Below are 24,200 nucleotides of genomic sequence, written 5' to 3'. Positions count from 1 at the left end.
GGTAAAAATATACCTGGATCTGGAGAAAGAATGCATCAGTACAAATATCACAGCGGGAATGTTTATCTTCTATCTCGCAAACATGTTGTGAATTCACCCACAGAAAACTGAACTAAATACCCTCCCCAGATATGTACACAGCCTACCAGCAGGTACTAAATGTACTCCTCATATCAGTGTTCGATTAACTCCAGATCAGAATACAACCCAGAAAGGACATTATTCTAAAAATAGATGCAAGCAAAATTTTCCTGCAGGAATTATGATATTTTTCTGCAGAAATTATCTTTCATAATTTAATATTTAAACTTATTTATAGGAATTTTGAAAATTACATTTTCTAAAGGTATATTTTCCTGGTTTTTAATGTTTTTATTTGTTAGATACGATTCGTATGTACCTACCTAGTAAAGTCTTCCTATCTTTGACAATATATATAATGATTCTCCTTGGTGTAAATATTTTGTTGGTTCAAGTAGACTTTTTTATTAATATTATAAAAAAGAATTTGTCTTGAAAAAAATTTCAAATTCAATGAAATGTAACTTCTTAGAGATGATTGATGTCCTTTCTATAACATACAGGTATTTCGGATTTACCTTTCTATCTCAAATCCTACAAATTAACACAAATTATTTTTGTTGAGTTTTCTTTTTCTTTTTTCTTTTCAATTTTTATCATTATTTCTAAAGGTAAAATACTTTACCTGTGTATTACTATTACAGGTACAAGAAAAAAACAATGATTCTTAACAAGTTTTACTTGATTCTGGTTCTGGTTAGTACTCAGCAACGTCTTATTGGGTATCATGCTGATTGATAATAGACATGAATCATGTAACAAAAAACTGAACTTTGAAAATTGTTCTAGGTCAATTAATATTTCGCACGTTTAAGTATTTTTATAATCTGCCAATCAAACAACTTTTACCTGTCACTGAAATGTAGAACTGGTCTCCAAATTTCACTCACAAGCAGAGATAGACATAATTAATGGTAAGGAATGTTGTCTTTACCGGCAGTTTGTCTACGTCTGGTCCTCCAGCTTGGCGTTAAACAGACGGAGATCCCATCACACACTGCAAAGATACAAGGTGGACAGACCGTTGTAGTTACTACCAGGCACAGTTCTGTGATCAGCATTAGAGTTATCTGAGGCTGAAATCAGGAAGTCATTTAAGTACATCATGTCAACAATAGGTATTACCAATGATTAACAGATCACCCTCTACCTTGAGGGTGTGACAGAAAATCTGGAAACACACCTGTAAATGATGGTAAAACTTTAGATCATCTACCTGTCACAGGGTAACATCTACCTGTCACAGGGTAACATCTACCTGTCACAGGGTAAGTACTGAAGGTAGAGCGGAAATCTTCATTCTTCTAACTCTACCATGGCAATTAAGTGTAAGGGCAGACAGAATGTTGGAGTCTGGTGGAACAACACACCAAACTTTAAATATGTTAACTTAAGTCCTGTTATAAGAGATTTTCCGTAATGACATGTACGCCTGGTAAAATTGTAGTTGCTTCCTACTGACCTGGCTAGGCAGAATTTCTCTTTTAGTTCATTCAGTAGAGTGTCCCATGCTCGACCTCTAGCGAAGACATTGAAAAAATAATGTCCTTCGTTACACTTATGTGAGCAGATTTTGTCCCACGGCTACCGATAGGATCATTGTTTCTGTGGTGAGTATTTGACCTTTCCTAATAAAATGGCAGTATATGCTGGTACTTATATAAACAGCTGGGCAGACTGAAACAATCAGAGTTAAAAGAGTCTTAAAATTGTATCGGTGGTCAGTACACAAACAATCCTGACCACGAAGCAGCGCTGCAGGGTGTTTAATGATCTCACATACTATTTATACACTCAGTATAACTGTGATAATCATAAGGCGAAATATCTGTTAGCAATTCTATACTTGAAGGCAAGAAAAAGAGGATACAAAAATGTTCACGACCGTTAGTTTACACTCCCTTAGTTAAGGTTGCTCCAATGTTTTGTCAGCGGGTTGTGTGTTGAGGTCTGAGATTGAATTGTATTGATTAATTACAAGAGGACGAGGGAGCGAGAATCTCCTCCAACGACGTTTACTAGTGGGGCGTAAGATTAGGACAAACCGGTCAGTCGCACAGAATAACGATGGATACATGTACACTTGTACATATATGGCAAAGCCACATAAAGACATGACTGACCAGTGTCCGGCTCAAGACATAGGTGACCAATCAGTTAATGGCAGGTACATATATCTGAATGACCAACTAACTAATGGGAAACAAAATTGTTATCATCTTTCACTCAGTAGATGTTGAAGGACTAAGAACCTGTACGCATTCAAGATATTAATCAATGTGCTGTATTAGACCCATTTCTTAGCCTAGTAATTGATCATACACACTATCAGAGATACATTACTAGTTGGCATTCATTGTCAATATGAATGCCAACTAGAAATCACAAATTCAATGAGACATGCTAGTGATTCATGTTGAAATAATCATTTACACTTGACATTCATATGACTGCCATCTAGATGCAATTCAATACTTAATGTTTACTTTTTCTTTTTAAAACATTTTCGTCTCATACAAAATTTGGTTAATTAATCAAAATCCAGCATTTAGGTCTAATAAATGTATGCGTCATGTGTTCTTCTTTGATGAACACAACGGCCAAATTCCAGTGAGGACTTCACTGATGACTGGAGCCTCACTTTGACTTCGACCTCACTCCCGGCCAGGGTGATTATCTAATTATGGCATGTGTATGAAAAGGAGGCAGATTTGTCAGGATAAGGGCATTGTGTCAGGATGAGGGCATTGTGTCAAGTTCGGGGGATTTCCTGATACTCTGGGCTATAATATAAATCACCAACTCATACAGTGAAGAGTCGCTTCAAAACTACAGACCCCGTCAACCATCTCGGGATTCCAGTTATGTTTTCTAAACTTAATATTCCATTCATAATCAACACTTCACCGTTTATCCATACAGGTTTTTTACCCTAGGCCATAATATAATTGTCAATTTTCAGGTCTTGCTATCAAAAAGTCTCGCATTAGCCTAAATAATTACCGATATTTTGAGCCTAAAGACATTAACAACGCTAAGAATGGATCAATGGCGCGTCCCGGTATGATTTTATACAAGAGCACTTTCTAAATATTGCCGCACTTGAACCTCTATGTGAACTCTATCCAGGAAAAAAGAGTTAGAATCATGTTTTTTTAATTACAAATGTCTAACCAAGTGGACATATATAATAAGTGTTCACATTTTCCACTATAAACCTGCACTTTCCCCGTCTGTACACAAGACAAGTGACACAATGTTGGGACGGGACACTGAAGCTCACACTGGGACAGTCTTTCTAGGATTCCTGAATCAACAAGACTGATTTTGTTTGAGAATGGAACATGTGGTCACAGTTTTTGCACTTGAATGTGAATTCTGCTTGTCATGGGAGAAGTTTGTCACTTCTTGTTTCTTTATAATCGCAGAATGAAAATACATGTAAAGAATAGACCTTGCAAATTTGTTGTCCTCTGAGATTTAGAGATTTATCATTGTCGCAATAATAGCTCTCAAGAGCTCATTTTCTTTGTTTACCTGTATGCAATGTTAAATACAGTTTCTAGTATCTTGTATCTAGTTAGGATCAAGGAAGTACAGTCCTACTAGACTTGGGGGCTAGTTTATTTTATGTCAGGTCTACAAGTGAAAATTCCCTGTATTTTTAATGAAGACATAAGTTTGGTAGAGTTTCATGCTAGTACTCTGACTATTAAACTGAGAATTATTGCGTATTCAAAGTGTTTTGCGAAATTCAAGTTCCATATTTCGTAGCATACAAAGTACACATAAGCCCTTGCTTCCATTTTGATGGAAATGGAGCAAAATAAAATGTCTAACAAAAGATATCATACTAAACGCTGTCTTACCAAAGTCAGTGAAGTGGAAAATATAAACGTGTTTTACTACACTGACAGGAGTCATGGTTTGCCAAGACAGGTGCCACTGTAGAGAAAGAATTTGTACTGATTAAAAGGTGGTCTTATAAGACAGGTTCTGTACTGACAGAAGGGTGGTCTCACAAGGCAGGTTCTACTGTACTGACAGAAAAGTGGTCTCACAAGGGAAGTTCTACTGTACTGACAGAAAGGTGGTCTCACAAGGCAGGTTCTACTGTTAAGACTAAAGGGTGGTCTCACCAGACAGTTTCTACTGTACTGACAGAAGGGAGGTCTCACAAGGCAGGTTCTACTGTACTGACAGAAGGGTAGGCTCACAAGGCAGGTTCTACTGTACTGACAGAAGAGTGGTCTCACAAGGCAGGTTCTACAGTACTGACAGAACGGTGGTCTCACAAGACAGGTTCTACTGTACTGACAGAAGGGTGGTCTCACAAGGGAAGTTCTACTGTTAAGACTGAAGGGGGGTCTCACAAGACAGTTTCTACTGTACTGACAGAAGGGCGGTCTCACAAGGCAGGTTCTACTGTACTGACAGAAGGGTAGGCTCACAAGGCAGGTTCTACTGTACTGACAGAAGAGTGGTCTCACAAGGCAGGTTCTACAGTACTGACAGAAGGGTGGTCTCACAAGACAGGTTCTGCTGTACTGACAGAAGGGTGGTCTCACAAGGCAGGTTCTACTGTACCGACAGAAGGGTGGTCTCACAAGGCAGGTTCTACAGTACTGACAGAAGGGTGGTCTCACAAGACCACGTTCTACTGTACTGACAGAAAAGTGGTCTCACAAGGCAGGTTCTACTGTACTGAAAGAAGGGTGGTCTCACAAGGCAGGTTCTACAGTACTGACAGAAGGGTGGTCTCACAAGACAGGTTCTACTGTACTGACAGAAAAGTGGTCTCACAAGGGAAGTTCTACTGTACTGACAGAAAGGTGGTCTCACAAGGCAGGTTCTACTGTTAAGACTAAAGGGTGGTCTCACAAGACAGGTTCTACTGTTAAGACTAAAGGGTGGTCTCACAAGACAGATTCTACTGTACAGAAAGAAGGGTGGTCTCACAAGAGAGGTTCTACTGTACTGAAAGAAGGCTGGTCTCACAAGGGAGGTTCTACTGTTAAGACTAAAGGGTTGTCTCACAAGACAGGTTCTACTGTAAAGACTGACGGGATTGTATCTAGACACAGTTCCCACAACACTGACAAAAGAATTGGTCTCTCAAGGCATCTCCTTACTCTACCACATGAAGGTGTGGTCTCTCAAGGCAGATTCTACTTGTCTTCAACAGTTGAGTCAACTCCACACAACCTGGAGGTCAGAGGTCAAAGGTCAGACTGCTCACATGCTGAGATTCATGTCCTTGAAATTCCGACCATTTCCCAGTGGACTTCAAGACAGACAGGCACAATGTGTCAATATGCCTGACGTCCATTTCACCAGGTCCACCAATCATTCACCTATCAAATTTAGGCTGGTTGGTCTGGAGAGCTCAAATCAATTTCAATTTTGTTAAATGTAATAACTCTGGCACACAGTGCAGTTGACCTTAGTCAACGAGCGATGTTGCTCCAAAAATTATTCATTGATCTAATATGTTTCTGCGTAAGGATAGGAAAATCTGTTATATATATGATGAGTTCTCAGTGAACAAATTTAAGTAAGTAAAATTTCTTGTAATTAAAAGAAAACGTGAAAAGTTTGGCGGTAATGTGACTTGTCGAGGTAAACCTCTTGGTGCGGGTTTGTGTAATTTATTTAATTAACTGTGTTTCTACATTACCTGAATCATTTCACATGGTTCATACAGATCTCTTGACATATTTTTCAAGCACTTTTCATTTCTGTGCGAACCATGTTTCATTAGGATGTTTAATTAAGAGTTGACCTCGCCTAGACATCGACTACATCGTGGTTTGTTTGAATTATGACAGATGTTCTTTAATATTGATAGCCAATGAAATCAGCTTGCTGTGGTATTTTGTGGTAAAGTCTGACATCTTCAGGCTGATGGTTTAGCTATAAAGAGCGTGCACGAATGATGAGGCCACTAAACGGCCACAAAGTGCCGTCTCTCTCAAACGTCACACAACTTGGGCATGGTAGAACAAGATCCCCTCCATTCACATTTGTTTGACAACACGATAACAACGTGACTGAAATCTTCAGATATTCTGTGATCTGATTTATTACACAAAATGACAAATAGTCAGCAATGATATGGTCCACAAAGATTTTCAGAGTATACAAAATTTGGGTTGGACAGATTACACAATAGACCATCATAAAGTTGTAACTATAAATCTTAATTAGGGAAACAGATTGATCTAAAATGGTATTTTCTTTTCATAATGTTTTGTTTTTATGAATTCCGAGGGAGCGTGGACAATGCAGCAAATCTTGCTTATATTCTGCTGTGTTGTCCATTCTCCCTTTTCTCTAGTTAACAAGGTCAGAATTGTCTCCCTTTTCTCTAGTTTATAAGGGAAGAGTTTTCCCCATTTTTTTCTAGTTTACAAGATCAGAACTGTTTCCCTTTTTTCTCTGGTTGAAAGATCATAATTGTCTCTCTTTTTTCTCTATTTTACAAGAGCAAAATTGTCTCCCTTTGCTCTAGTTTACAAGGTCAGATTTGTCTCCCTTTGATCTTGTAAACATCAATACCAGGGCCTTAGGTGACAGTGTAACAATGGTGGATACGTATGGTATAGGTCATTGTATTGACAGAATCAGTCAAGCAGTCTTACTTGTATGTCTTTAAATTTCCAGGTAAGGTACAGAAACGCCAACCTTTATTCTTTACGCTGTCCAGAAGTAGGTTCAGGACCTGTATTTTGTATTCCCAGTATCAATCCTTCCCCAGTCTCCATGTGTTCGTCAGAGAACAATTTCCCTACACGGACAGGTTACTGTGGTTTGAGTTTTATCGTCCCTGACTTTCCACCACTTATTCCCTAAACTATTACTCCAATGTTTACTGTAGAACCTTAAACACTCAAACGGCAAGGTGAACACGGGCACCATCTTTGTTTCAATCTATAGACGGATTTGTTTAAATGAAACATTCTGTATCATACAAAACTGGCCGATACAAACAAATTTTAGGTATAAATAGAAGTTACAAAATATTTATTACAAACCCCTGGCTAAAATTTGTCATCAGTTGTTTTAATTTAAACAATTTATTGCAAAAAACTTTGGACACTCGATAAGGCACAAATTATTACAACTTAACTCAATCAACCCTGAAGTTCCATACTGAACTATTCCAACCTTTGAATTGGAAGAGTTCAAATGTGTCATCAGGGCAGAATGAGTTAATAACAAAAGTTTGCTATAGAACTGTTGTAACAAAATTTGTTATTGATTTATTGTGGCAAGTTTGTTGTTAAATATTTATAGTCAAACTTTGTAGTGCTAAAGATGATTACTTGACAGTTAAAAATTGATTTTTAATAATTCAAGTAACTGTATACTCACACAGGTATGTATACTCACACAGGTATGTATACTCACACAGGTATGTATACTCACACAGGTATGTAAGTGGTAGGAACTACAACTAGAAGTAGAATTTCTCTCTCATTAAGTTTACCTTTAGAGGTCAATGAGGGTTATCAGTCCTGACTACCATCCATCAGTTTGGTACAGTTCTATACAGACCTCACCACACTCTGGTACCACCCTACCATACACTATACCACAGGGGAACTTACAACTAGGGTTACCAGTCCTGACTACCATCCGTCAGTTTGGTACAGTTCTATACAGACCTCACCCCACTCTGGTACCACCCTACCATACACTTTTCCACAGGGGAACTTACAGCTAGGGTTATCAGTCCTGACTATCATCCATCAGTTTGGTACAGTTCTATACAGCCCTCACCACACTCTGGTACCACCCTACCATACATTATACCACAGGGGAACTTACAGCTAGGGTTATCAGTCTGAACTACCATCCGTCAGTTTGGTACAGTTCTATACAGACCTCACCACACTCTGGTACCCCCCTACCATACACTATACCACAGGGGAACTTACAGCAAGGGTTATCAGTCCTGACTACCATCCATCAGTTTGGTACAATTATATACAGATCTCCTGGTACCAAACTACCATACACTATCCCACAGGGGAACTTACAGCTAGGGTTATCAGTCCGGACTACAATCCGTCAGTTTGGTACAGTTCTAAACAGACCTCACCACACTCTGGTACCACCCTACCATACATTATACCACAGGGGAACTTACAGCTAGGGTTATCAGTCTGGACTACAATCCGTCAGTTTGGTACAGTTCTGTACAGACCTCACCACACTCTGGTACCACCCTACCATACACTATACCACAGGGGAACTTACAGCTAGGGTTATCAGTCCTGACTATCATCCGTCAGTTTGGTACAGTTATATACAGATCTCCTGGTACCACCCTACCATACACTATACCACAGGGGAACTAACAGCTAGGGTTATCAGTCCTGACTACCATCCATCAGTTTGGTACAGTTCTATACAGACCTCACCACACTCTGGTACCACCCTACCATACACTATGCCACAGGGGAACTTACAGCTAGGGTTATCAGTCTGGACTACAATCCGTCAGTTTGGTACAGTTCTGTACAGACCTCACCACACTCTGGTACCACCCGACCATACACTATACCACAGGGGAACTTACAGCTAGGGTAATCAGTCCTGACTACCATCCGTCAGTTTGGTACAGTTCTATACAGATCTCCTGGTACCAAACTACCATACACTATACCACAGAGAACTAACAGCTTGAAGACTAGGGGGTAGACTGGTGCTCTCATAAATGTAGGGAGGAGGAAATGGGAGTGGTAGGGGTGAGGACAGAGGAGGAGATCGGGGGGGGAGGGGGGACGAGAGAATGCAAAGAGTGAATTGGATAGAGGGACTGTCAAAATAGAGGTCAGGACAAAAAGGGAATAGGTAAAAAAGAAGGATGGGGCGGTGGGTGTAGTAGTGTGAAAAAAGGAGAAAATATAGCACAGGTGAAGGGGAAAACAGGGAAAGGGAAAAACATAGGACAAGGTTAAGCATACAGGTTAGGGAAAGAGAAATGAAGGGAAATGGGAGAAAGGGGAGGAATAGAGCAGGTGTTAGAAAGAAAACAAACTTCAATATTTCATTAACAGAATTAGGAGTTTAGACTTGTAGTCCAAAACTAGATAGTGGTTTCATCATTAAATTTTGTAAAGCTCCATATTACATACTACCAGTATGGTTTACATATGATCGCATGGAAACCTAATAAAGGCTGAAAGTTTGAGGTAACTATATAACCCTTAGTCATCTAACCCCTGACCTCTGACCTGACCTTCTACCAGCCAGAATCTATTAGCCAAAGATGAGTTTTACTCCATACTTTTCATTCAATTAAAGTTTAAATCTAAACGGCTTATATACAGAAATTACAGATGTGGCTGGTACTTTCTTACTCACCCCTTATCCTATCAAATACTCCCCTCTAACACCGCCCCTTCAATACATAAGAGTTCCCATCACATGATATCCCTAAGGAGCTGAACCTCAAGGTCTCAAAGCCATGACCTTGACAAGCACTTTCCCCAGATAACAGTACTTCCCACACATTTACATGACTGGTGAGAATATGAGATCCAGAGTCAATCAAGCTATCTCTATACTGGTACACAGCTAATTAGTTTATCATGTATCACAACCTCCTGTGATTAGGTCTAATTTTCAATTGATGCTGACACTTTGAATCACCTTTTTCATCATTGAACAATTAATATACATGGCAGTGTTACATGTTTTCCAAAAAAGTTAACTCAAAAGATACAATGTCACCAGAATATTTTCACAGATGAAAATCTATCACTATTCATGAAAGTATAATTGTTTAAATATTCTAATAGCAATATCATTCAGAGATGAAAACAATGCATTGATGGAGAAAAACAATTTTCATTGACAGGCATTACCATGGCAACCAACACGGGTTATCTTGTCCAGCAGTTACCATGGTGATTAATACTTGTTTTACTTTCTATGAGACAGGAAGTGGCTGTGTGATGCAGTACCCTCACAAATACGCTGTCACTCTGGCAACGGAAGGCAGCAGTTAGAACTTGGTAGAAAACCTGACCTTTGGTCGGCCAACTTAGTAACACTAATTTATATACTTATACATATCGTAAAAGGAAAAGAAAATGGGAAAATGGAAGTAAGGCTGCAGTCTCATTAGCTAGGGTTACACATCAATTCATCACATACTAAATTCCCACCAGGGGGAGCCAATTTAGATAAGATACTGCTCTAGAGTTATGTCCCTTCATCATGGCAGCCATTACACATCTGTAACAGAGCCACTGGAATTCAATTTATAGTCAAGTACTCATCCATTCTTACCTGATTTTTATCTGTTGATGTCTCTGATTTTTCACAGATTAACAAAGTATTGACCATTGTTTGAAAGAAAACTGAATGGAAATGTTATAAAAAACACGTCAACAGAAATATACCAGGGCTCTGGCTTACAATGTAGGCCGGGTGACCTCTGTATGTACAGTAAGGTCCAATTACAACTTACACCTAAATGACAGACAAATACCTCCCACATGTGCCAAGAATTGTAGCAATAATTCTTTTGAGCAGATTTTTAAAGCAAAGAGAAACAGCTCAATAAATAGGGGAGGTAACTCCAATTCACAGAATTCATTCAAAATTCCCCTAAATGTAAGTGTTAAATGAGTGTGATAAGTTGGAATACATAATATGACCAATTATTTCAAATAAAGGTTTTTAACTCCATAAATTTGTAAGGAAGCTTGTATTTATAGACTTTATTCACATGTCCTGTCGATATAAGGGGTTCTGTGTACCATTTTTATCATTCAAATCCGGCAGTACTTAGGCAATACTATTTCTGACATAGCTGTTTGAGCTCAAATTTGCTCTATGTCATGTGCAGGGCTACTATAAATCTGTTCTTGATTCTTGCTAAATAAAATAGGAGAGAAATATTGTATTAATAGTTACATTCATTGATTAAAATGTGTATTTAGAATTTTTATTCACATATAACATTTCCTTATTAAATATCAAAATGCAGCCATTACATCCACTTACTACCCAGAATTATGTCTACAAAAGGTTATGTCCCTAACTACCCAGAGTAACATCCCCTTACTATCCAGAATTACATCTACAAAAGGTTATGTCCCCTAACTACCCAGAGTAACATCTCATTACTATCCAGAATTACGTCTACAAAAGGTTATGTCCCCTAACTACCCAGAGTAACATCTCATTACTATCCAGAATTACGTCTACAAAAGGTTATGTCCCTAACTTCCCAGAGTAACATCCCCTTACTATCCAGAATTATGTCTACAAAAGGTTATGTCCCTAACTACCAAGAGTAACATCCCCTTACTATCCAGAATTACATCTACCAAAGGTTATGCCCCCTAACTACCCAGAGTAACATCCCCTTACTATCCAGAATTATGTCTTCAAAAGGTTATGTCCTTAACTACCCAGAGTAACATCCCCTGACTATCCAGAATTACATCTACAAAAGGTTATGTCCCTAACCACCCAGAGTAACATCCCCTTACTATCCAGAATTACGTCTACAAAAGGTTATGTCCCCTAACTACCCAGAGTAACATCCCCTTACTATCCAGAATTATGTCTTCAAAAGGATATGTCCTTAACTACCCAGAGTAACATCCCCTGACTATCCAGAATTACATCTACAAAAGGTTATGTCCCCTAACCACCCAGAGTAACATCCCTATACTACCCAGAATAACATCCCCCTTACTACCCAGAGTTACATCCCCTTACTTCCCAGAATTACGTCCCCTTACTACCCAGAGTAACATCCCCCTTACTTCCAAGAGTTACGTCCCTTTACTACCCAGAATTACGTCCTTTACTATCGCGTTACATCCCCTTACTTCCAAGAGTTATGTCCCTTTACTACCTGAATTACGTCCCCTGACTACCCAGCATTATGCCTATATACTACCAAGCATTAAGTCCTTTGCGAGTTCAAATAAGCCAGCACTGTCACCATTTTCACATAACCTTAGCTATCAGAATAAAAGTGTCTAGACAATCAAATATAACGGATAATGTATGGGTATGACTTAACACCTGGTAAAAAATAAAAAATAAAATGTGTAGGGCCTATAGCCAGAACAGTAAAATAGTCACTTCTTTTATAGATATCATAAAACATAGAACATCTTACTACATCAATATTTATTATTTTGACATTTAAAACCATGAACATAGCAAAAATGCCTGGAGAGCTATAATATTGTTTACTGAATATACCGAGACCACTGTTTCTTATACTATGTATTATTTCCGAGTACAGATACATCGGTATAAAACATTGAGATATGTTGATTAAGTAAGACCTTCCCACATCTCCTAAGGTTGTGATACATATCACTGATGCTGGTTACTAGGCTACATTCCCTAGATTTGGTTGTCATTGATTAAGACCTTCCCACATCTCCTAAGGTTGTGATAAATATCACTGATGCTGGTTACTAGGTAACATTCCATAGATTTGGGTGTCATTGATTAAGACCTTCCCACCTCTCCTAAGGTTGTGATACATATCACTGTTGCTGGTTACTAGGTAACATTCCCTAGATTTGGTTGTCAATGATTAAGACCTTCCCACATCTCCTAAGGCTGTGATACATATCACTGATGCTGGTTACTATGTAACATTCCCTAGATTTGGGTGTCATTGATTAAGACCTTCCCACATCTCCTAAGGCTGTGATACATATCACTGATGCTGGTTACTAGGTAACATTCCATAGATTTGGGTGTCATTGATTAAGACCTTCCCACCTCTCCTAAGGTTGTGATAGATATCACTGATGCTGGTTACTAGGTAACATTCCCTAGATTTGGTTGTCATTGTTTAGGACCTCCCCAGATTCTCTATTACTGACAAAACGTCAGAAATGTTTGGCCTGTAAAACACTTTCCCAAACAAATCATACAATGCATTATAGCCATTACCAGCAGATTTCTCCATTCTTTTATCAGATAAGGGTTCAATCAACAAAATTGTGTGGATAGACACAATTTTTAGCAGATGAATGTGTCAGTAGAAAATTAGGAAATAAAATCTGTGCTATATCTATATTTCTATAGGTTTTTATAGTGGACAAAGGTTAACATCATTGTATTCTTCCTGGAACAGTGAACAAATCTCCCCTATTTTCCCTAATAGTTTGAACAAATGACCTATATTTCCCCGGTACATTGAACAAATGACCCATATTTCCCTGATACATTGAACAAATGACCAACATTTTCCCTGGCAAAGTGAACAAATGACCAACATTCTCCCTGGTACTGTGAGGAAATGACCTATATTTTCCCTGGTACATTGAATAAATGACCTATTTCCCTGTTACGTGGAACAAATTACCCATATTCTCCTTTGTACATTGAATGATGAACAAATGACCCACATTTTCCTAGGAACAGTGAACAAATGACCAACATTCTCTATGGTACTGTGAGGAAATGACCTATATTTTCCCTGGTACATTGAACAAATGACCTATTTCCCTGTTCCTTGGAACAAAAGACCCATATTCTCCTATGTACATTTAATGACGAGCAAATGGCCCACATTTTCCTAGGAACAGTGAACAAATGACCCACATTTTCCTAGGAACAGTGAGGTTCCACATTTCCTAGTTACAGTAAACAAATATCTAATACCTGTACCTTCCCATGCTCCAGTATATTTTTAAAGTCTACTCCTAAGGGTGACCAATTTGTTTTAGCACAGCTGCCTTCCATGGAATACCATGTGTTTTAAAGTCATCTGCCTTCTGTGAAATACCAAATTGTTCTGAAGCCTTCCCCCTGAGAAACCAAATTCTTTCAAAGTCTGATATAACTATTTCTTGGTTAGACATATCAGTTCTTCTGAGACTTATTTTAACTGTCAATAATAGGAATGAAATACTTTGAATTTTTTTTATGCCAAAAAAGTGATTATAGAATTTCAATAGAATATAGAAGTTTCCCATGAAAATTCAGTCTTGAAGAAAGACCTTAATTCTAAGCGACTTTTTTTTTGTTTGTTACAGAATTCATCAAACCATTAACACAATGTTGGATTAAAGTATGCTGAAGCTGAATATTTACATTTAAAAATTTGACAGGTTAAAGATTTTGAGACAAAAGAACCAACTTTGTGACCATCTACCCTTGTCACACAACTCGCAATTATGCTGTGTGTATGTAATAACTGTAACCCAACCATTCCTGGAGCACCCACATCTGTTTGTTTGTAACGGCCACCATTACAAAACCTACTTGTTATAGTAATGCCTGTCTGATTAGGCTTCGTCCCAGATGACATCACTCCCTGTACATCAGATATTCCTTTGTTTTATTTCACGTTAATACCCCAGTGTGGAATGACAACTCCATGACGTGTGATACCACAGTTTCCTTGTGAAGTAATGTATTACATACAGGTGATGCTGCTCTGATCAGAGATGTAACTCAGGTGTTTAATGAATGAAAATCAGGTGTTTCACAAAATGAAGATACAGTTTTCTATTTTTATTTGAAGAAATATGCGATAACTGATTTCATGTTTAATGTTTTAAATCTTTTCTGTTGATATGATTTTTTTCATAAAATCACTTGGCTACATCAAAACATAGGAATTCGTAAAATATATGCTGTTCTAAAAATTGCAAGTTCCTTCTGGAGGTAATAATAGAATGTTAATTTAAAGGGGAATAACTCTAGCAAACATACAACATTTGTAAGGTGGCATACACCCTTAAATACGTCCTTTTCCACAATAACAATGTAAATCTATCAGATTCCTTGGATTTAATAAAAAAACACTTGTTTCCAGATATATGTTAGTTATAATGATGATTATATATAGATAATTTTCTGTGTCATTTAGAATAAAATATGGAATTTCGTAATTTCTTGTCAATTATAAATAACATTGTAAGATTAAAGAGAAGCTACAGTATTTTATAACGGCACTTACAGAATTCTACTACAGAGTATCAATGCCAGAACGTATAATTGTCTAAGTTTTTAATTCATTGATACATATATATCTCATATTCCAGCAAACTTTTGGCTAATTACCTATATATGATTTCAGTGTTTTGTGAATCAGTTTTGTAGTTGCCATTTTAATTGGTCCAAACTATGACACTGGGAACTTGATAGATCAATTTTAATGTACTGAGTTACAACCTATTCAATAAACTTCATTTGAAGATTACAATAATTTGGCAGGGGTGTATAATAGAATCAATCAGCACAGACTATGGGTTGTTCAATGTGAAGGTCAACCATACAAACTCATAACTACAATGATCACAATCACAATAATTATTTTATTTCTAAATCACTTAAATTATTATATTTTTTTAAATCCATATTTGAGTAAGTGGAGTTAGACATTATGTAAAGTTTAACTATATATTAGGACTGGATATATACCTGAACAAGAGTACCGCGGGGCGGAACAATATACGCCCGTCGAATGCCATATAGTGTTATATACTTTCATACATTGAAATAAGATCTGCATCATTCAAAGAGAGGTAAGCCGACATGCTATAAAAATGTAGGAGAAAATCTCTGGATAAAATAATCAGATACTGAAATGAACAACGGGCAATAACTTTTGAAAACATTGTCGCATCAAAATTCTGTTAAGGGAGACACAACTTCATATCACAATTATAATGTATACCAAGTTTCAAAGAGATCTGTTGAAAAATGTAGGAGGAGATTGCCCGACAAAAATCAAATACTGAAATGAACAAAGGGCAATAACTTTAAAAAAAATTGTCGAATGCAAATTCTGTTAAGGTAGACACAACTTCATATCATGATTATAATGTATACCAAGTTTTAAAGAGATCCGTTGAAAAATGTAAGAGGAGATTGCCAGACAAAAATCAAATACTGAAATGAACAAAGGGCAATAACTTTTGAAAAAATTGTCGAATGAACATTCTTTTAATGGAGACACAACTTCATCTCATGATTATAATGTATACCAAGTTTCAAAGAGAACGGTCGAAAAATGTAGGAGGAGATTGCCGGACAAACAAAAGTTTACGTCGGACGGACGGATGGACAACGCCATACCATAATACTCCCGTCAAATTTGACGGGCGTATAAAAAGCAGGTCAGCAAAGGATTTATATAAAGCAAGCTTGTTCTAATGATGTTGATTTATTTTAACACTGCTAGCATTAAAGAATTTTAAAAAGTTCATAGACAGATGTTAGACAGATGTAAAGGAAAAATATTTGTTACTGAATACTGTAGGTCGATCTAGATGTAAATGAATGTTTTTGCAAATGTCAGAAGGAGACTAAAGTGTTGTTGCCAATCTTACAACACTCATTAAAGACAATACAAAGAATGAAGCAAGCATAATAAGTTTGGAAAAAAAGTATCTTTAACCCTTTTACCCCTATGTAACTTGAGTAGGCTCTACCATGCATTGATATGGATGAGTCCATTAAGGTCTACAGTGTTGAAAGGGTTAAATGATCATTCTTGTGGACTAAAATGTATCCTCCAAAGCAATAAGCAAAGTGGCAGATTTTAATTTTACAGATATATGTTTACGGTGACTTTCTAGCTTCAACTAGAAGGAATTTCCGTATTGGATCAATCAGTATCGCAGTGGACTGGGAAGCTAAGGGTCACAGGTTTGATTCCCGCAGGAGCAACAAATGTAAGAAATATAAAGAAAATGTAATATACACATTTATCTCGCAATGAAGATTTTTTCATATTTATGAATAGTACAGGTTTGTTTTGATACCAGTCAGTCAGACTAGTAAGCGAAACTCGAAAGAGCTTGCCAACATTTCCCTAAAACAGAATTGCTGTATTTCAGTTGTTTATGTGTTATACAGACTTTCTGACTAACTGTCATGTGAGGAAGATGCCAAACTTCACCAAAAATAAGTAGAAATATGCAAAAAACATTTTAATCTTGATAAAATCCAACAAATTAAAAATACATATTTCTGCTGGAAGACACCTGCATATTTTAATTGTTTTCGAGAGTAAAAAAACAACAAAATTCCAAGAGGAATGCTACCCAAGTTGATTATGAAAGTCTTTATTTTTAGAAATTATAGTTTTAACTTAATACCGGGTATTGACCTGAGTATAAGGTTGTGTGAGAGTCTTCACTGCCATAAACACAGCAGGTTAACATCCCTCCAATTGTCCACTGAGTGTGTCATTGGGGCCTTTGTTTACACCCCTCCAATCGTCCACTGAGAGTGTCATTGTGGCCTATGTGTTTACACCCCTCCAATCGTCCACTGAGAGTGTCATTGGGGCCTATGTGTTTACACCCCTCCAATCGTCCACTGAGAGTGTCATTGGGGCCTATGTGTTTACACCCCTCCAATCGTCCACTGAGAGTGTCATTGGGGCCTATGTGTTTACACCCCTCCAATCGTCCACTGAGAGTGTCATTGGGGCCTATGTGTTTACACCCCTCCAATCGTCCACTGAGAGTGTCATTGGGGCCTATGTGTTTACACCCCTCCAATCGTCCACTGAGAGTGTCATTGGGGCCTATGTGTTTACACCCCTCCAATCGTCCACTGAGAGTGTCATTGGGGCCTATGTGTTTACACCCCTCCAATCGTCCACTGAGAGTGTCATTGGGGCCTATGTGTTTACACCCCTCCAATCGTCCACTGAGAGTGTCATTGGGGCCTATGTGTTTACACCCCTCCAATCGTCCACTGAGAGTGTCATTGGGGCCTATGTGTTTACACCCCTCCAATCGTCCACTGAGAGTGTCATTGGGGCCTATGTGTTTACACCCCTCCAATCGTCCACTGAGAGTGTCATTGGGGCCTATGTGTTTACACCCCTCCAATCGTCCACTGAGAGTGTCATTGGGGCCTATGTGTTTACACCCCTCCAATCGTCCACTGAGAGTGTCATTGGGGCCTATGTGTTTACACCCCTCCAATCGTCCACTGAGAGTGTCATTGGGGCCTATGTGTTTACACCCCTCCAATCGTCCACTGAGAGTGTCATTGGGGCCTATGTGTTTACACCCCTCCAATCGTCCACTGAGAGTGTCATTGGGGCCTATGTGTTTACACCCCTCCAATCGTCCACTGAGAGTGTCATTGGGGCCTATGTGTTTACACCCCTCCAATCGTCCACTGAGAGTGTCATTGGGGCCTATGTGTTTACACCCCTCCAATCGTCCACTGAGAGTGTCATTGGGGCCTATGTGTTTACACCCCTCCAATCGTCCACTGAGAGTGTCATTGGGGCCTATGTGTTTACACCCCTCCAATCGTCCACTGAGAGTGTCATTGGGGCCTATGTGTTTACACCCCTCCAATCGTCCACTGAGAGTGTCATTGGGGCCTATGTGTTTACACCCCTCCAATCGTCCACTGAGAGTGTCATTGGGGCCTATGTGTTTACACCCCTCCAATCGTCCACTGAGAGTGTCATTGGGGCCTATGTGTTTACACCCCTCCAATCGTCCACTGAGAGTGTCATTGGGGCCTATGTGTTTACACCCCTCCAATCGTCCACTGAGAGTGTCATTGGGGCCTATGTGTTTACACCCCTCCAATCGTCCACTGAGAGTGTCATTGGGGCCTATGTGTTTACACCCCTCCAATCGTCCACTGAGAGTGTCATTGGGGCCTATGTGTTTACACCCCTCCAATCGTCCACTGAGAGTGTCATTGGGGCCTATGTGTTTACACCCCTCCAATCGTCCACTGAGAGTGTCATTGGGGCCTATGTGTTTACACCCCTCCAATCGTCCACTGAGAGTGTCATTGGGGCCTATGTGTTTACACCCCTCCAATCGTCCACTGAGAGTGTCATTGGGGCCTATGTGTTTACACCCCTCCAATCGTCCACTGAGAGTGTCATTGGGGCCTATGTGTTTACACCCCTCCAATCGTCCACTGAGAGTGTCATTGGGGCCTATGTGTTTACACCCCTCCAATCGTCCACTGAGAGTGTCATTGGGGCCTATGTGTTTACACCCCTCCAATCGTCCACTGAGAGTGTCATTGGGGCCTATGTGTTTACACCCCTCCAATCGTCCACTGAGAGTGTCATTGGGGCCTATGTGTTTACACCCCTCCAATCGTCCACTGAGAGTGTCATTGGGGCCTATGTGTTTACACCCCTCCAATCGTCCACTGAGAGTGTCATTGGGGCCTATGTGTTTACACCCCTCCAATCGTCCACTGAGAGTGTCATTGGGGCCTATGTGTTTACACCCCTCCAATCGTCCACTGAGAGTGTCATTGGGGCCTATGCGCTGAAAACATCCACCACACAGGGTGAGAAAACACCCTCTACAGAAAAATTCAAATCTCATTTTTGAAATGGAAAACCAGAAGTATAAAAGTTAACTTTTAACTGTATTTTTAGTCGCCCAGGCGACCTTCAGTACCGTTGTCCTTTATCTACTGTTCTGCTATTGAATTATACCTTACCCAACCACAGGAAGACGATGGAGCTGGTCTTTGGATCGTAAACACGCTGACAAACTGAGGATTATGTATCTCCTTATTGTATGGATTGTAGACTGGAGAACGCTTGTCACAGTATTTATCTAAATGTTTTTACTGTAGAGATGTCCCAGTACACCAAGAATCTGTAGATTCTAGCACTTACTTCAGTGGATCATAGACTAGAAAATCCGAAAGTAACGATACTCCTCCAAACTTTTATTCTGTAGCGATGTCCCAGTACACCTCAATCTGGAGGTTTCATTGCTTACTGGATAAACTCTATATATTTTTACAATTATGAAACAAGTTAACTTATATTAATCACTCTTTTTGGCTGAAAGTTGGCGTGCAGGGGGTCACAATATTGGAGTTAACTAGAGTTCCTGGAGAACCCATGTGGTTTGGCAGGTGACCACGTTTCTTTTCATGTCTGATCGGGGAATCAAACCCTGGTCATCTTGGTGAAAGGCAAGTGCATTATCTCCTGTGCGACGTGACCACCAAATCTCTTCCTAAACATCCTTCTGTTGAGATGTTCCAGTAAAACTACCAACTGGAGATTTTAACACTTATTTCTGGGGATTGCAAACCTGAGGATCCTAGAATACCGATACTCCAAACATAATTCTGTACAGACATCCCTGTGTACTGGAGAACTGAAGAATTTAACACTTGATTTTCCAGATTGCAGACCTGCAAGTCTTAAAATTCCTCAAAACATGTCAAAACTAGTGACTAAATAGAACACCATCTTTACACATGCAACTTAATATTTTTTACACTTGAATTATTTTTTGAATGTACTCTACGAAAACTGTATTTCTAGAATTCTTCGAATGCATTGCATGTTTAATGTGTAGAAACACTTGTCAGTGGAGCAGCACTTAACACAAATTCTGGCTTGTAACTGAATTACGGAGAAGGAGAATTGTCTTGGTGTTTTTTGTGTGTACTTTGTTGTTTGTCAAGTTCTGGATACTAACTATATAACACGTTACATGTGTTGCAAAAGTTTGTAAATCTTCTTCTTCAGAACAGTGAATCTAATGGTGAATAGGTTGACTGAAGGATCTGACATAAGGAGATTGACTGAAAATCTGAAGTAAGTAAATTGGTTTTGTAATATTTAGAAATAACGATTAAAGACAATGGTTTGAATATAAGCGTTTTTATGCAAGGCGGTTCAGCCAATCCGAAATAGCGAAACATCAAAACAGAATACAGGACAACCAGTACCATGTACCTTTGAACAGAATGTTTGATCCCCGTCCTAACCTCGTCACGAGGGAGTAATAAACCCCTGGATCTCTACACTGTACTAACTGTAATGAGCGGGTAAACGTGTTTGTATACATTATGAGAACAGTACACAGGAAACACCAGTTTTTCTGTACTGTCTGGAGAATCGTTGATCAGTATGGGCTTGTTTAAACCATAACTGCCACAAATAGATTAAAAATCTCCAATTAAATGTACTTTTGTTGAACTGGCAGAGCTGATAGAGACCTCGTTAAACAAGAATGTACTTTGTAACAAGCTTTGTTAATCGTGGGGGACAGTGGTTTACGTTGTCACAGTAAATCACCACGGTTACGTGGATGAATGATCACACTGCATGTTGCAGGCTCGCCAATCTAACTGATGCCTTGTGGGTAGCAATAAGACTGGGCACATGATAAACTGTGGTTGCATCTTAATCTGCAATGGCGGAACTTTCTCACCAACACTGTCCATCACCTTGTACACAAACAGGAAGTGTGTACGGACACCAGTACTCCACGTTATGTTTATAGGACTTCCATATTTCCCTTTTAACAGCAATGAAACTGTTAATTCTAGGAATTTTAATTAAATCGTCCTAATTAAAGCTCCCTGAAGTAAAAATGGAAGCATTTCAATTTTCCCTTCAAAATAAGAAGACTTTTTCTTTCTCTTAGAAATAAAGTATTACATTGATGAATGGTGAGGTTGTTGGCACACAAAGAAAAATGTCAAAGACAATATTCAATTTATCCGTTTCTTTATGCTGTGTCCATGGTACGGTTTTCCAGACAAACAATGATGTGTTCATGCAGGTGTCTGGTTTTAAAAATAATACATCTTTTATTGATATAGCTTTCCGCTACACACACAGAAAATTGTGCAGACATGATATTGCATATGTCTGTTAAAAAAACTAAGTCCATCGTAGGTGTGGCCAACAGCCCACGATCACCTGGTATAATTCAATAGCAAGTTTGACACATGGGACCTTCATGGTGGAACTCGGCCATCGTCGTGCCAACATCTAGAGTGTAAACAGCAGAACCCGACAGAATTACCAACACAATATTTATGTACGAAACTCTACAACATCAGGGACAAGAAGACTAGCAGTAAGGGCAACACTTTACAACCATTTAAAACCTCTCCTCCATAACGGGCCCTGTGGGACGGCCATTCCGACAAAACTCCACTCGCGATCACAACAACGTTACGACAGTTTACATAAAACAAACCTACTCAATATGAAAAAATGCCAGAGATTGTATTAGTCCCCGCATCGACATGTCAATGTGAACATTTTTATTTCCCAGAATCCTGGAAATAATCGTAAATTACCTTATCATTTACACATAAGACGTCCTGTAATATTTTTATATACATTTATACCCAATCCTTGTATGTGAAGTAACTGTAATGGACGGAAGATTCCAATATACCTGTACTGCTGTGGTATTGATCAGTGTTGCATGTCATACCCCCGTAACATGACGAAGCAGTGTCAGAGGATCACACTTGTATGTGATTTACCAGAATCAAAACGGGTGCAAACACGGAGAACAACGGAGCACCAAAGTGATCCAGTAATTTAGTTACCATGGTGTGTTACAGTTAGCTACAGATTACAGACCACCTCAACACAATGTAAACTAATCATAACGCCCTCTTCGTAAGTGTAACACAATCATTTAGAAAATATTGAAATATAATAAAACGTTTCAATCACAACATGCTCCAAGCATCCCCAGTAACATGGAACATATATGGTTATTGGGCAATAAAAATACCAAGTTGCCTATTAAATTGCATACCTTAATAGTTATCTGTACTCCAAACACAGCACCCCTCTTACCAACATACCCACTTTGTACTGGTACTGGATCTTTTTTAATGTGTTCAATATTGATGTGTTTCAAAGCCAACATAACTTTCAACAGATTTGCTACCTTACACATTATACCTGTGATCTGTGATAGAGTTAAGGATATATGCTACCTTACACATTATACCTGTGATCTGTGATAGAGTTAAGGATATATGCTACCTTACACATTATACCTGTGATCTGTGATAGAGTTAAGGATATATGCTACCTTACACATTATACCTGTGATCTGTGATAGAGTTAAGGATATATGCTACCTTACACATTATACCTGTGATCTGTGATAGAGTTAAGGATATATGCTACCTTACACATTATACCTGTGATCTGTGATAGAGTTAAGGATATATGCTACCTTACACATTATACCTGTGATCTGTGATAGAGTTAAGGATATATGCTACCTTACACATTATACCTGTGATCTGTGATAGAGTTAAGGATATATGCTACCTTACACATTATACCTGTGATCTGTGATAGAGTTAAGGATATATGCTACCTTACACATTATACCTGTGATCTGTGATAGAGTTAAGGATATATGCTACCTTACACATTATACCTGTGATCTGTGATAGAGTTAAGGATATATGCTACCTTACACATTATACCTGTGATCTGTGATAGAGTTAAGGATATATGCTACCTTACACATTATACCTGTGATCTGTGATAGAGTTAAGGATATATGCTACCTTACACATTGTACCTGTGATGTCATTTTGTGTAAGAACTAAGGAGATATGCTACCTTCCACATTATATCTGTGATTTGTGTTAGAGTTAAGGATATATGCTACCTTACACATTATACCTGTGATTTGTGTTAGAGTTAAGGATATATGCTTCCTTACACATTATACCCGTGTTCCTTTTTTTTTTTTTTTTAAATGTTCTTTTGAATGAGCAATCATGGTAGCTCAGAATATCATGATCATGATCAATACATGCATTCTTGTGTACCTATCAAATGTGTCATCAATTCTTGTGTACAATTAAATGTGTCATCAATTCACGAGTACCTTCTAAATGTGTCATTAATTCTTGTGTATAATTCAAATGTGTTGATTCTTGTGTACCTTTATAATGCGTCATTAATTCTTGTGTATAATTCAAAAATGTTGACTCTTGTGTAACTTTCAAAAAGTATCATCAATTAAGTAAACAATTCAAAATCAACAGTCCTAAAAAGCTACCTTAGAGTGAAACTCTTTGGAAAGGAGATATCCTTTACAGTAACGTAACATATATCCTTAATAACACGCCATCTGATTTTTTTAAAAAGAAATTCACATACTATTGTTAGACAAGAAAATAAACATGAAACCAAGTATCTATAACTCAAAGTTGATTGGCCCTGTGGGTAAAGTTTGGTCAGTGTAATGTTGAATGTGTGCGGTTACTTACGTTAGTCATGTGAAGTATCCCTGTTCCAACTCCCAGGAAACAATGTAGATATAGCATCACCAATAACTCCTACAGTTCCAACTCCC

General features: G+C 38.5%; 1 protein-coding gene across 13 annotated transcripts in view; it reads right to left on the bottom strand.

The window, feature by feature from the left end:
* LOC110464274 (nephrin-like) overlaps positions 1-24,200 on the bottom strand; it is a 376,492-nt gene that overhangs the window by 128,774 nt on the left and 223,518 nt on the right. For 12 of the 13 annotated variants that reach the window (XM_021519388.1, XM_021519399.1, XM_021519401.1 and 9 more), the window contains one exon: positions 931-1,078. The gene's annotated coding sequence lies outside the window, so the exon portion shown is untranslated. The remainder of the gene's footprint in view (positions 1-930; positions 1,079-24,200) is intronic. The other variant, XM_021519390.1, reaches the window with a different exon arrangement.

This window comes from Mizuhopecten yessoensis, unplaced genomic scaffold (assembly GCF_002113885.1).
Source record: "Mizuhopecten yessoensis strain PY_sf001 unplaced genomic scaffold, ASM211388v2 scaffold10979, whole genome shotgun sequence".
In the NCBI taxonomy this organism is placed as follows: domain Eukaryota; kingdom Metazoa; phylum Mollusca; class Bivalvia; order Pectinida; family Pectinidae; genus Mizuhopecten; species Mizuhopecten yessoensis.
This window is presented reverse-complemented; position numbering and strand designations above follow the sequence as displayed.